This window comes from Perognathus longimembris, chromosome 17, assembly GCF_023159225.1.
Source record: "Perognathus longimembris pacificus isolate PPM17 chromosome 17, ASM2315922v1, whole genome shotgun sequence".
Lineage (NCBI taxonomy): Eukaryota > Metazoa > Chordata > Mammalia > Rodentia > Heteromyidae > Perognathus > Perognathus longimembris.
The window spans coordinates 15,984,951-15,996,424 of record NC_063177.1 but is presented as its reverse complement, the minus strand read 5'-3'; the positions used below and the strand labels follow the sequence as shown (position 1 = coordinate 15,996,424).

Sequence of the window (11,474 nt, the reverse complement as noted above, 5' to 3'; positions counted from 1 at the left end):
GGTACAAATCTGATTGGCTCAGGGTTCGATTCTAAAATGGGGTTCACGTGGTGGGGCCTGACTTCAAAGTCTGGCACCTCATTTCCCCCTTTTTCTTTTTGGTACCTTGGGAGCCAGTCATGGCTCCATTCTGTCCATTTCAATGGCTTGCATGTCTAGGGGATGATATAGAGGTAAGGCATGGGCCAGTAGTAACCAAAGGGCCTGTCACCATTTCTTGAAAGAATAGTCTCTGTACCTCTGTTTTGCATGCCTCTAGTTTATCCTGCCTCATCTTCCCAAAAACAACTCTGGTCCCTTGATTTTAAAGGGGGGCTGATGGGCGAAGATCATCCATCTTCTGTAACTTCTTCAGGCTGACTCAGGGGCGTAGACCTTACCTAGCCAGGAACCTATAACCTTAGTCTCAGTCTTGAGGCGAAGGCAAAGCGGCTGAGTTGGGTGCTTGGAGACCTCCCATGTTCCATCACGGTAGTTGTCATCCAGGGCAAAGGGGTCAGCTGGCCTGGCGTGGAAGCAATGAACCCAAGTGGCGATGCCGTCTAGGGTCCCTTCCACCGTGGTTCTAAGGAGTTCAGTCTCCTGGGTAGGATTTCTTTCAGGATCTTCTTAGCCACTACATTCGCAGTCTCATGCTTTGTTGGATAGACTTCAACCCATTCTGAAAAGGTGTCTACAAAAACTAGCAAATATTTGTAATTTCTGTGAAATCTACTTCCCAATACACGCCTGGCCTATTCCCACAGAGGCGAGCTCCTTTAGTAATCTGTTGATTGGGGGCATTGGTAAGCTGACAGATCTTGCAATTTTTAACAATATACCTTTGCAGGCCTTTAACAGATCTCAATAAGGACACAATCTCAGGTCTACAAGCTTTCTTTACTAAACAGATGTATGAGCTTAAAATTCTCACTGCCAGTCAGGGCTTTGAGTAAATGCGGGGGGTGAGATTTTAATCTATCCTCTCATTTGACAAACTTACCCTTACTAACCACTATCACAGATGACTGGCAAATTCCTGCCCAGTAGACAGACATGGGCATTGGAAAGGCATGCTTATGAACTATTCTTCTAGGACTTCCCGGCTTTAACTTTTGAAAGGCCAACAGTAGTGACTCTAGGATCTGACACCATCTCTGCCATCCAAGCAGTGGCTTACTGCCTCTGGATGCTCCATCACTTTTGTCCCAGGAGGAGTGACTTTCCACTGGACTTGGACTCAGGGCCTGAGTGCTGTCCCTCAGCTCTCCAGCTCAAGACTAGCACCGTACCACTTTTGAGCTCCACACCACTCCGTTCCCAGCACTCTGCTGGCTGATTAGAGACAAGTCTCTCACAGGGACCTTTCTTTGCCCAGGCTGGCTTCGAACCGCAGATTCAGATCAATGAGTCTTATAAGGGGCCACTTTACTCCAATTATAAGCAACAAGGTGGTCCACACAGAAGTAGTTTTTAAGCATGCTCTCTTACCTGGAACTTATTAAGGGTCAGTATTAGATCTTGACAAACTTGTAGGAATCACCTGTGCTTCTGTGGGCCTGCTGGAAACTGTTACAAAAAATCTACAAAGAAGCTGGAATGGCAATTAAACATTTTGGTAGCCATAATTCTCCCTTTCTCACTTTGCAATAATTATTTAGGACAATTTTACTTCCAAACTTCTTATCTAGAAATGTATTCTTGATTTCCAAAGCCTTTCGTTTTTTTTTTTTGTTTTTTTTTTTTGTTTTGTTTTGGCCAGTCCTGGGCCTTGGACTCAGGGCCTGAGCACTGTCCCTGGCTTCTTCCCGCTCAAGGCTAGCACTCTGCCACTTGAGCCACAGCGCCGCTTCTGGCCGTTTTCTGTATATGTGGTGCTGGGGAATCGAACCTCGGGCCTCGTGTATCTGAGGCAGGCACTCTTGCCACTAGGCTATATCCCCAGCCCCTTTCCAAAGCCTTTCTAACACTAACACAACACTTTAGCTTTTATCTGCATCGGAAAAACTGAAGCTCACAGGCAATCTGAAACCAGGTGCCGCCCTTTGCTTACGGGCTGCTTGTTTCAAAAGAGCCTTTTTTTTTTTTTCTTCAGTCCCAGTTACTGCATGGCATAAAGACCTTTGAATTTAAACTTAGTTTTGCATCATACTGCAGTCTTGAACATGTTCACACTCACACATGCACACACACATACATTTTCAAAAGATCTTAAAGCGCGCTGAATAAGCATCGGCCGTACATTTTAAGACAAAAACCTTTAACAAATGATTTTAGCATTCTCCAGCCTCATTTTCCAGGGCTTGATAGTTTTAGTAAAACATTTTTAGTCTTAGTAAAACATTTTAGTGCACCAAACAATTTTCTGCTTAAGAAGGCTGGGTGGGGGTCCCCCCAGAGTTCTTTTTGTGGACACTCACACTCTGATTGTGAACCATCGCCCGTACATCTTTCCAATGAGCTAAAGTCAAGTCCAGGGGAGTGGAAGGAACGTTCCCCATCATCCATTTGTCAGGCACAGTGCAAGAAAGAAACACACAAAAATGAGCTATCTCCTTAACCTCCCTCCAGTGAGCTAGGATCAAGTCTAGGGGGCTAGATGGAGGTCCTCAAGATAGAACGTTATCCATAGCTCTGATCAGATGTTCAGTCCAAAAGGCTACAAAAAACAAACAATTAATACAAAAGGAGGAAAACACACAGGCCTAAGAAAAGCTATGAGTTGGAGATCTCCCAAGCTGGCCCACAACCTCCTACAAGGGTGCAGAAGGAATGGACCCGAGTTGGCCCACAACCTCCTGCAAGAAGGAATGGACCCGAGTTGGCCCACAACCTCCTGCAAGGGTGCAGAAGGAGTGGACCCGAGTTGGCCCACAACCTCCTGCAAGGGTGCAGAAGGAGTGGACCCGAGTACAAGGTGGGCAGGTTGAGTCTCGTTTAGGAGGCCCTCCTGGTCAGTTCCGCCCAAAAACCAAACTGACTCGCGCCCTACAAGTATAAGCAAAAGCAAAACAGACAAACAGACAAATTACAGGACAAGACAAATGAACAGCGCTGTTTTCTTACCTTCGGAGTCTGGGATCTCGGGGTCTCTGGGGCTATCCCGGACGAAACCCCAAATGTTGTGCCAAGTCGCAAGACCACCCCCTAGAAGACCACCAAGATTCAGACACTCCGAAATGCAAAAGCAAGGCAAGGCTTTATTTAACGAGCTGCCAACTCGGGCCTCGTCCTACCCACCGACACAGCGGAGGTTAGGAGGAAGCCCCGAGCTGTGATTACACAGGGCTTATAAAGGCAAAGAACAAGGTTACAACAATCAGCTGTGCAAGCAAGATTAGAACACAGGTACAAATCTGATTGGCTCAGGGTTCGATTCTAAAATGGGGTTCACATGGTGGGGCCTGACTTCAAAGTCTGGCACCTCACCACTAGGCCATATCCCCAGCCCCCTAAGCTAATGCTTTCTCTAAGGACAACAAGGCTATACTTGGGATTTTTTTTTGAGATACTGGACTTTTTATTTTGTTTTATTCATTTTACTTGTTTATTTATTTTTCTGCTAGCACTGGGGTTTGAACCCAGGGCCCTGGGCACTGTCCCATTAGCTTTTCTCACTCAAGAGTGGCACTCTATGCTAGCCTTGAGCAAAAAGAAGCCAGGGACAGTGCTCAGGCCCTGAGTGTAAGGCCCAGGACTGGCAAAAAAAAAAAAAAAAAAAATAGAGTGGCACTCTACTACTTGAGCCACAATTCTGCTTCTGGCATTTTAGTTATTTTTATTTTTTTGTCGGTCATGGGGGTCCAACTCTGGGCCTGGGCACTGTCCCTGAGCTCTTCAGCTCAAGGCTAGTGCTCTATCACTTTGAGCTATAGTGCCACTTCCATTTTTCTGGTGGTTAGTTGAAGATAACGAGTCTCAGGGACTTTCCTGCCTGGGCTGGGTTTGAACCACAATCCTCAGATCCCAGCCTCCAGAGTAGCTAGGATTATAGGCGTGAGTCACTGGAGTCCACTACTTCTGGATTTTTTAGTGGTTAATAGGAGATAAAAGTCTTATGGAGGGCCTGGGAACATGGCCTAGTGGCAAGAGTGCTTATCTCGCATACATGAAGCCCTGGGTTTGATTCCCTAGCACCACATATATAGAAAACTGCCAGAAGTGGCACTGTGGCTCAAGTGGCAGAGTGCTAGCCTTGAGCAAAAAGAAGCCAGGGACAGTGCTCAGGCCCTGAGTTCAAGGCCCAGGACTGGCAAAAAAAAAAAAAAAAAAAGTCTTATGGACTTTACTGCCTGGGCTGGCTTTGAACTGGCTTTGAGCTCAGTCTCCGAAGTAGCTAGGATTAAAGGCACAATTCATTGGTGTCTGGCTCCTTTGTGTGTGTGTGTGTGTGTGTGTGTGTTGGGGCTTGAGTTTAGGGCAGGAGCACTATCTCTAAGCTTTTTGAATCAAGGCTGGCACTCTACCATTTAAACCACAGTTCCACTTCTAGTTTTTGGGTGGTTAACTGAAGATAAGAATCTCATGATTTTCCCTGGGCTGCTTTGGACCCCAAGCCTCAGATCTCAGCCTCCTGACTACTTAAGATTAGAAACATGAGCCATTGGCAGCGGCTAATTATTTTTAAATTTATAGTATACAAAATAAGTACTGGCTTTATCTCCCTCTCTGTGTCTCAGTCTCTCTCTCAATCTCTCTCTCTCTCCCCTCCCCCACTCCACCCCACCCCTCCATGGCTAGTACTGGGGCTTAAATTTAGTGCCTCTCTCTCACTAGGCTTTCCTCCTCCCCCAGGCCTTCAGTCTGGATTTTTGATGGTTAATTGTAGACAGGAGTCTGGTGGATTTTGTCTACCCCAGCTGGCTTTGAATCGCCATCCTCAGATCTCAGTCTGCTAATATGCCCTAGGTCTAGGCATGAGCTTTTTTTTTTGTCTGTGATGAGGCTTGAACTCAGGGCCTAGCCGCTATCCCTCAGCTCTTTTTGCTCAAGGCTAGCACTCTACCATCTTGAGCCATAGCACCACTTCCAGTTTTCTGGTGGTTAATTGGATATGAATCTCACAGAGTTTCCTGCCTGGGATGGCTTCAAATCACAGTCCTCAGATCTCAGCCTCCTAAGCATTATAGGCATGAGCCACCAGCACCCCAGGCATGTACTACCAACAAGCCATTTCTTTCCTCTTTTTTTTTTTGGCCAGTCCTGGGCCATGAACTCAGGGCCTGAACACTGTCCTTCCTTTTGCTGAAGGCTAGCACTCTGCCACTTGAGCCACAGTGCCACTTCTGGCCGTTTTCTACATATGTGGTGCTGGGGAATCGAAGTATATAAGGCGAACTCTCTTGCCACTAGGCCATATTTCCAGCCCCCCCAACAAGCCATTTCTAACAAATGCTCCCTCGTGTGCACTTCTAACAAGCCATGCTGAGACAATGATCCCCAGACCACACTTTGAGAATTGATGACTTCAAAATCAAACTACAGGGGTTTCCTGTCTTTCCATCGAACAAGGATTCCTATTCATGATTCCATCATTTCTTGGCTTATTTTGTCCATGACCTCATCTACCACCTACCTGCCAGTCAAGAAGAATGAAATAGCTGATGACTAACAAACTTGCCCAGGGGGACAGAGTTGAGCAGGGCCTGGAAAAATCCCTAGTCTTTTCTTCCTCCTTTTCTCCAGCCTCTGCAAAGCTTCAGGCCAGGCAGGGATCAAATCACACTGAAATAACACATATCCCTATTTGAATATGGACAAATAAAATATAACACACATGTACATAGAATGTATGCATGAATACTTTTTAAAGAAATGTTGTGGGGCTGGGAATATGGCTTAGCAGTAGAGTGCTTGCCTAGCATACACGAAGCCCTGGGTTCAATTCCTCACCACATAATTCACCACATAAACAGAAAAGGCTGGAAGTGGTGCTGTGGCTCAAGAGGCAGAATGCTAGCCTTGAGCAAAAAGAAGCCAGGGACAGTGCTCAGGCTCTAAGTCCCAAGCTCCAAGACTGGCAAAAATAAAAATAAAAAAGAAGAAAGAAAGAAGGTATGTTGTAAAGCCAGGTGCTGGTGGCTCATATCTGTAATCCTAGCTATTCAGGAGTCTGACATCTGAGGATCACAGTTCAAAGCCAGCCTAGGCAGACAAAGCTACGAGGCTCTTATCTTCAGTAAACCAGCAAAAAGCTGGGAGTAGGGGTATGATTCAAGTGGTAGAGCATCAGCCTTCAACATAAAAAAGCCAAGTGAAAGTGCAAGTCCCAGTACTGGCACACATAAACGCATACACAGACACACACAGAAGAGGAAAATGTCTGTTTAGTATTCCAACAGGTTCCCTCTTGTCGGATACTCCAGTTTTCCCAAATTCATCAAAGGAGATTCAGATTTCCCAGTGGTATCAACTCAGGTATAGGAAATTACTGCTTCCTTTCCTTTCTTTGTTTATTTGTTTTGTTTTTGTTGCCAGTCCTGGGGCTTGGACTCAGGGCCTGAGCACTGTCCCTGGCTTTTTAAAAAATTTTTTAAATTTTTTTATTTTTTTAATTTATTTATTAATTGAACACAAATTTTTTTGGACAGGGTGTTGTGCAAAAAGGGTACAGTTACATAGTAGGGAAGTGTGTACATTTCTTGTGATATCTTACACCCTGTTTTTCTTTCCCTTCTGTAGGTCAGGTAGACATATATACAATACACAATGTATCAAGAACATATGGGGGGGGTATGAGGGACAAGGTAACAAACAGTACAAGAAATATATCCAATGCCTAACGTAACTGTAACCTCTCTGTACAACAGTTTTATAATAAAAATTAAAAAAAAAGAACATATACAGTAGCCATGTGGCTGCGCCCAAGAAAATTCGCCTAGGGCTTTAAATGCAATGACGATATTAGACAATATGCCAACAGTAGTCTTATATGAACATACATACATAGATTTTGAGCTATTGTATTCCACTGAGAGGTCAATTTTTGACCTTTGTGTGTTGAGTAATTGTTTGGTTTGGGGCTGGGGATATGGCCTAGTGGCAAGAGTGCTTGCCTCGTATACATGAGGCCCTGGGTTCAATTCCCCAGCACCACATATGCAGAAAATGGCCAGAAGTGGCGCTGTGGCTCAAGTGGCAGAGTGCTAGCCTTGAGCAAGAAGAAGCCAGGGACAGTGCTCAGCCCCTGAGACCAAGCCCCAGGACTGCCAAAAAAAACAGAGGAAATTGTTTGGTTTTAGTTACATACTGTTGGGTCGCTGCCCCAATCCTGTGGGAAATACTATTTGACAAGCAGTTTTTGGTTTCACAGACTTGGTCTCTACTGTCTCTCTGTCTCCCTTTTTTTTTTTAAATTTAATTTATTTATTAATTGAACACAATTTTTTTGACAAGGTGTTGTGCAAAAAGGGTACAGTTACATAGTAGGGCAGTGTGTACATTTCTTGTGATATCTTACAGCCTGTTTTTCTATCCCTTCTCTAGGTCAGGTAGACATTTATACAATATCCAATGCATCAAGAACATATATAGTAGCCACGTGGCCACGCCCAAGAAAGTTCGCTTAGGGCTTTAAATGTAATGTCGATATTAGACAATATGTCGACAGTAGTCTTATATGAACGTACATACATCGATTTTGAGCTATTGTATTCCACTGAGAGGTCAATTTTTGACCTTTATATGTTGAGTAATTGTTTGGTTTTAGTTACACACTGTTGGGTCACTGCCCCAATCCTGTGGGGAATACTATTTGACAAGCAGTTTTTGGTTTCACAGACTTGGTCTCTACTGTCTCTCCATCTCCCTTTGTTAACAGTCATATATCAGGGAGATCATGCCCCTTTGTTTTCTGTGTTCTAGGCTTGTCTCGCTCAACATTATTTGTTCGCGTTCTGACCATTTCCCTGCGAATAACAATATTTCACCATTCCTAATCGCTATGTAGTATTCCATTGTGTATAGGTACCATATTTTTTGGATCCATTCGTCTGTGGAGGGGCATCTGGGTTTTTTCCATATTTTGGCTATTGTGAATTGTGCCGCGATAAACATGGAAGTACAAATGTCTTTTTTTTTTTTTTTGGCCAGTCCTGGGCCTTGGACTCAGGGCCTGAGCACTGTCCCTGGCTTCTTCCCGCTCAAGGCTAGCACTCTGCCACTTGAGCCACAGCGCCACTTCTGGCCGTTTTCTGTATATGTGGTGCTGGGGAATCGAACCTAGGGCCTCGTGTATCCGAGGCAGGCACTCTTGCCACTAGGCTATATCCCAGCCCCTACAAATGTCTTTTTGATATCTTGGGGTTTGCTGTTTAGGATAGATGCCTAGGAGTGGTATGGCTGGGTCATAGGGTAGGTCTATGTTGAGCTTTTTGAGAAACCTCCGTATTATTCTCCAAAGTGGTTGTACTAATTTGCACTCCACCAACAATGGAGAAGGGTTCCTCTTTCCCCGCACCCCCTCCAGCATTTGTTGTTGCCTGAGTTCAGAGTATAGGCCGTTCTAACTGGGGTGAGGTGGTATCTCAGGGTTGTTTTTATTTGCATTTCCTTTACTACCAGGGATGTTGAACATTTCCTCATATGTTTCTTTGCCATTTTTATTTCTTCTCTTGTGAAGTCTCTCTTTAGCTCCTTTGCCCATTTCCTAATTGGTTTATTGGGCTTGGAGGGGCTTAGTTTTTTGAGTTCTCTGTAGATGACAGATATTAGGCCTTTGTTTGTTGCTGTGCTGGTAAATATCCTTTCCCATATCGTTGGCTGTCTTTCTGTTTTGGTGGCTATGTCCTTAGCTGTGCAGAAACTTTTTAATTTGTAGTAGTCCCATTTGTCGAGTCTTTCCCCTATTTGTTGTGCCCCTGGGACTCTATTCAGGAAGTTCCTTCCTGTGCCTATAAGTTCTAGCATCTTTCCTACTCTGTCCTTCAGTAGTTTCAGGGTTTCAGGTCTGATATTGAGGTCCTTGATCCATTTTGAGTTGATCTTGGTGCATGGTGATAGGCTTGGGTCTACTTTGAGTTTTCTGCATATGGCTGCCCAGTTCTCCCAGCACCAGTAGTTGAAGAGGCTATGTTTATTCCATTGTATGTCTTTAGCTCCTTTGTCAAATATCAGCTGACTGTAAGAGTGCGGTTTTATTTCTGGGTCTTCAATTCTAATCCATTGGTCCTCCGATCTGTTTTTATGCCAATACCAGGCTGTTTTTGTTATGATGGCCCTGTAGTAGAGCTTGAAATCTGGTATTGTGATATCTCCTGCACTGCTTTTTTTTTGCCTAGAATTGCTTTGGCTATTCTAGGTCTTTTGCTGTTCCATATGAATTTATGGATTGGTTTCTCTATTTCAGTGAAGAATGTGGCTGGGATTTTGATAGGGATTGCATTGAATTTGTATTACAATTTGGGCAATATGGCCATTTTCACTATATTGATTCTGCCTACCCATGAGCATGGGAGGTCTTTCCATTTCCTTGTGTCTTCTTTGATTTCCCTTATTAGATTTTTATAGTTTTCATTAAATAGGTCTGTCACGTCCTTGGTTAAGTTGATCCCTAGGTACTTTATTCTTTTTTTGGCTACTGTAATTGGAATTGTTTCCATAATTTCCTTTTCTGTTCGTATATTGCTGGTGTACAGAAAAGCTGCTGACTTTTGTGGATTGATTTTGTATCCTGCTACTTTGTCCCTGGCTTTTTTTTTGCTCAAGGCTAGCACTCTACCATTTGAACCACAGGGCCACTTCTGACTTTTATCTATATATGTGGTGCTGAGGGCTTCATGTATATGAGGCAAGCACTCTACACTAGGCCATATTGCCAGGCCCTCCTTTCCTTTCTTGTTTTCACCAGTCTTAGGGTTTGAACTCAGGGCTTTTCACTTGTTTGGTTGGTGCTCTAGCATTTGAGCCACACCTCCAGCTCTGAGTTTTTTTGTTGTTGTTGTTATTTTGGAGATGGGAGTGTTGAGGACTTTTCTGCCCAAACTGGCTTTACACGGAGATCGTCCATATCTCAGCCTTCTGAGTAGTTAGGGTGGTAAGCTTTGGGCTACCAGTGCTTAACTCTTTTATTTATCTATAGCTTAATTAAATGCCTTTGTCTAGTCCTGGCCAAAAAGAAAAAGTCACTTCCTGACAGACTTGAGCTTTTAGTTCTTGACTTTTCTGTCACTGAGGGAGTTGTGCAAATGTCACCAAGCAGTAAGTGGGGTGAGGACAGCCTTTGCTTATCTTTGTGTGTTGTTCATCATGGTGGCCTCCTGCTGCAGGTGGGACAGATGGGCATCTTGCTTGGTGAGCATGGGGTAGAAAGGAGTAGAAATGTGGCAGTGGGAGCTGGGAAGGGACTCTCCACAAGGACAGCCTGCTGGGTGGTCCCATCCTCATCTGTCCCTGCACCATCCTCCTAGCTAAGCAGAATGGGAGATCTTTCCCCTTGTGCAAGCAGAGAATGTTTCTGATCTCTGGCTTGCTCACTCAGTGCTTCTATTTCTGCTCTGTGGTATCTATAGCACAGTGGTGGGAGATTTCTCTACAGTCTTTGATGTCTGCCTAGCCATCATCTAGAAATCAAAGTCTTTCCAAACCCTAACTGAAGGGGGTTTGCTGAACTTTAGCCAGGGCCAAGTGTATAGTTTGTGCTCTTTTACTTCCTCTCGAAACTCTCTACGATCTGCTTTCCCTCTCTAGTGAGGTCTCTCCCAGTTCATTTTGTGCTGCTATAACAGAATATCTGATTTGGGGTAAATGTAAAGAATACAGATTTCTTTCTTTTTTTTCAACCTTTAAAATTTATTTCTTTATTTCTTGCATTTGAAGTACTCTTCGATGACATCATTGGCCTGAGACTCTTCGCCATAGTCCTTAACCACAACACAACTGCAACCAACCACTTTAAAGGTTTTCCCTCTCAGTCTGTTTTGCAGAGACCTACCCACTCCCCTAGTTTTTTGTTGTCATTGACCTTAATAAGGTTGATTTGGTGCTCAGCACAAAGGGCCTCCACCAACTTGACATACAGAGGCTCATTGCAGTTGGATGCAAGCACACACAGATGTGCTTGGCACTTGTCTAAGGCTTTGGCAACTTTGCAGATTCCACGTGTTAGGCCATTGTGGATGAGGGTGGTCTTCAGCACCCCTTGTAAAGCTGAATTAACGTCCATTACACCTCCAGCAGCAATGCCTTCCTTGGCCATGGGGGTGGATTATGGGTGAAACCGAATCTTGAGCGCACCAAGCCTCCGCCTCTACGGCAGCTACAGACTTATTTCTTACTTTTTTTTTTTTTTTGGCTGGTCATAGGTCTTGAGCTAAGGGCCTGGGCACTATCTCTGAGCTTTTCTGCTCAAGACTAATGCACTACCACTTCAAGCTACAGCTATACGTCTGTTTTCTGGTGGTTAATTGGAGATAAAACGTCTCTCCGACTTTCCTGCCGGGCTAACTTTGAACCACAATCCTTAGATCTCAGCCTCCTGAGTAGCTAGGATTATAGGC

The 11,474-nt window shown here is 44.5% G+C and overlaps 1 pseudogene; it reads right to left on the bottom strand.

The window, feature by feature from the left end:
* Positions 1-10,764: 10,764 nt before the first annotated feature.
* LOC125366059 lies at positions 10,765-11,173 on the bottom strand (annotated as a pseudogene).
* Between the last annotated feature and the right edge of the window lie 301 nt (positions 11,174-11,474).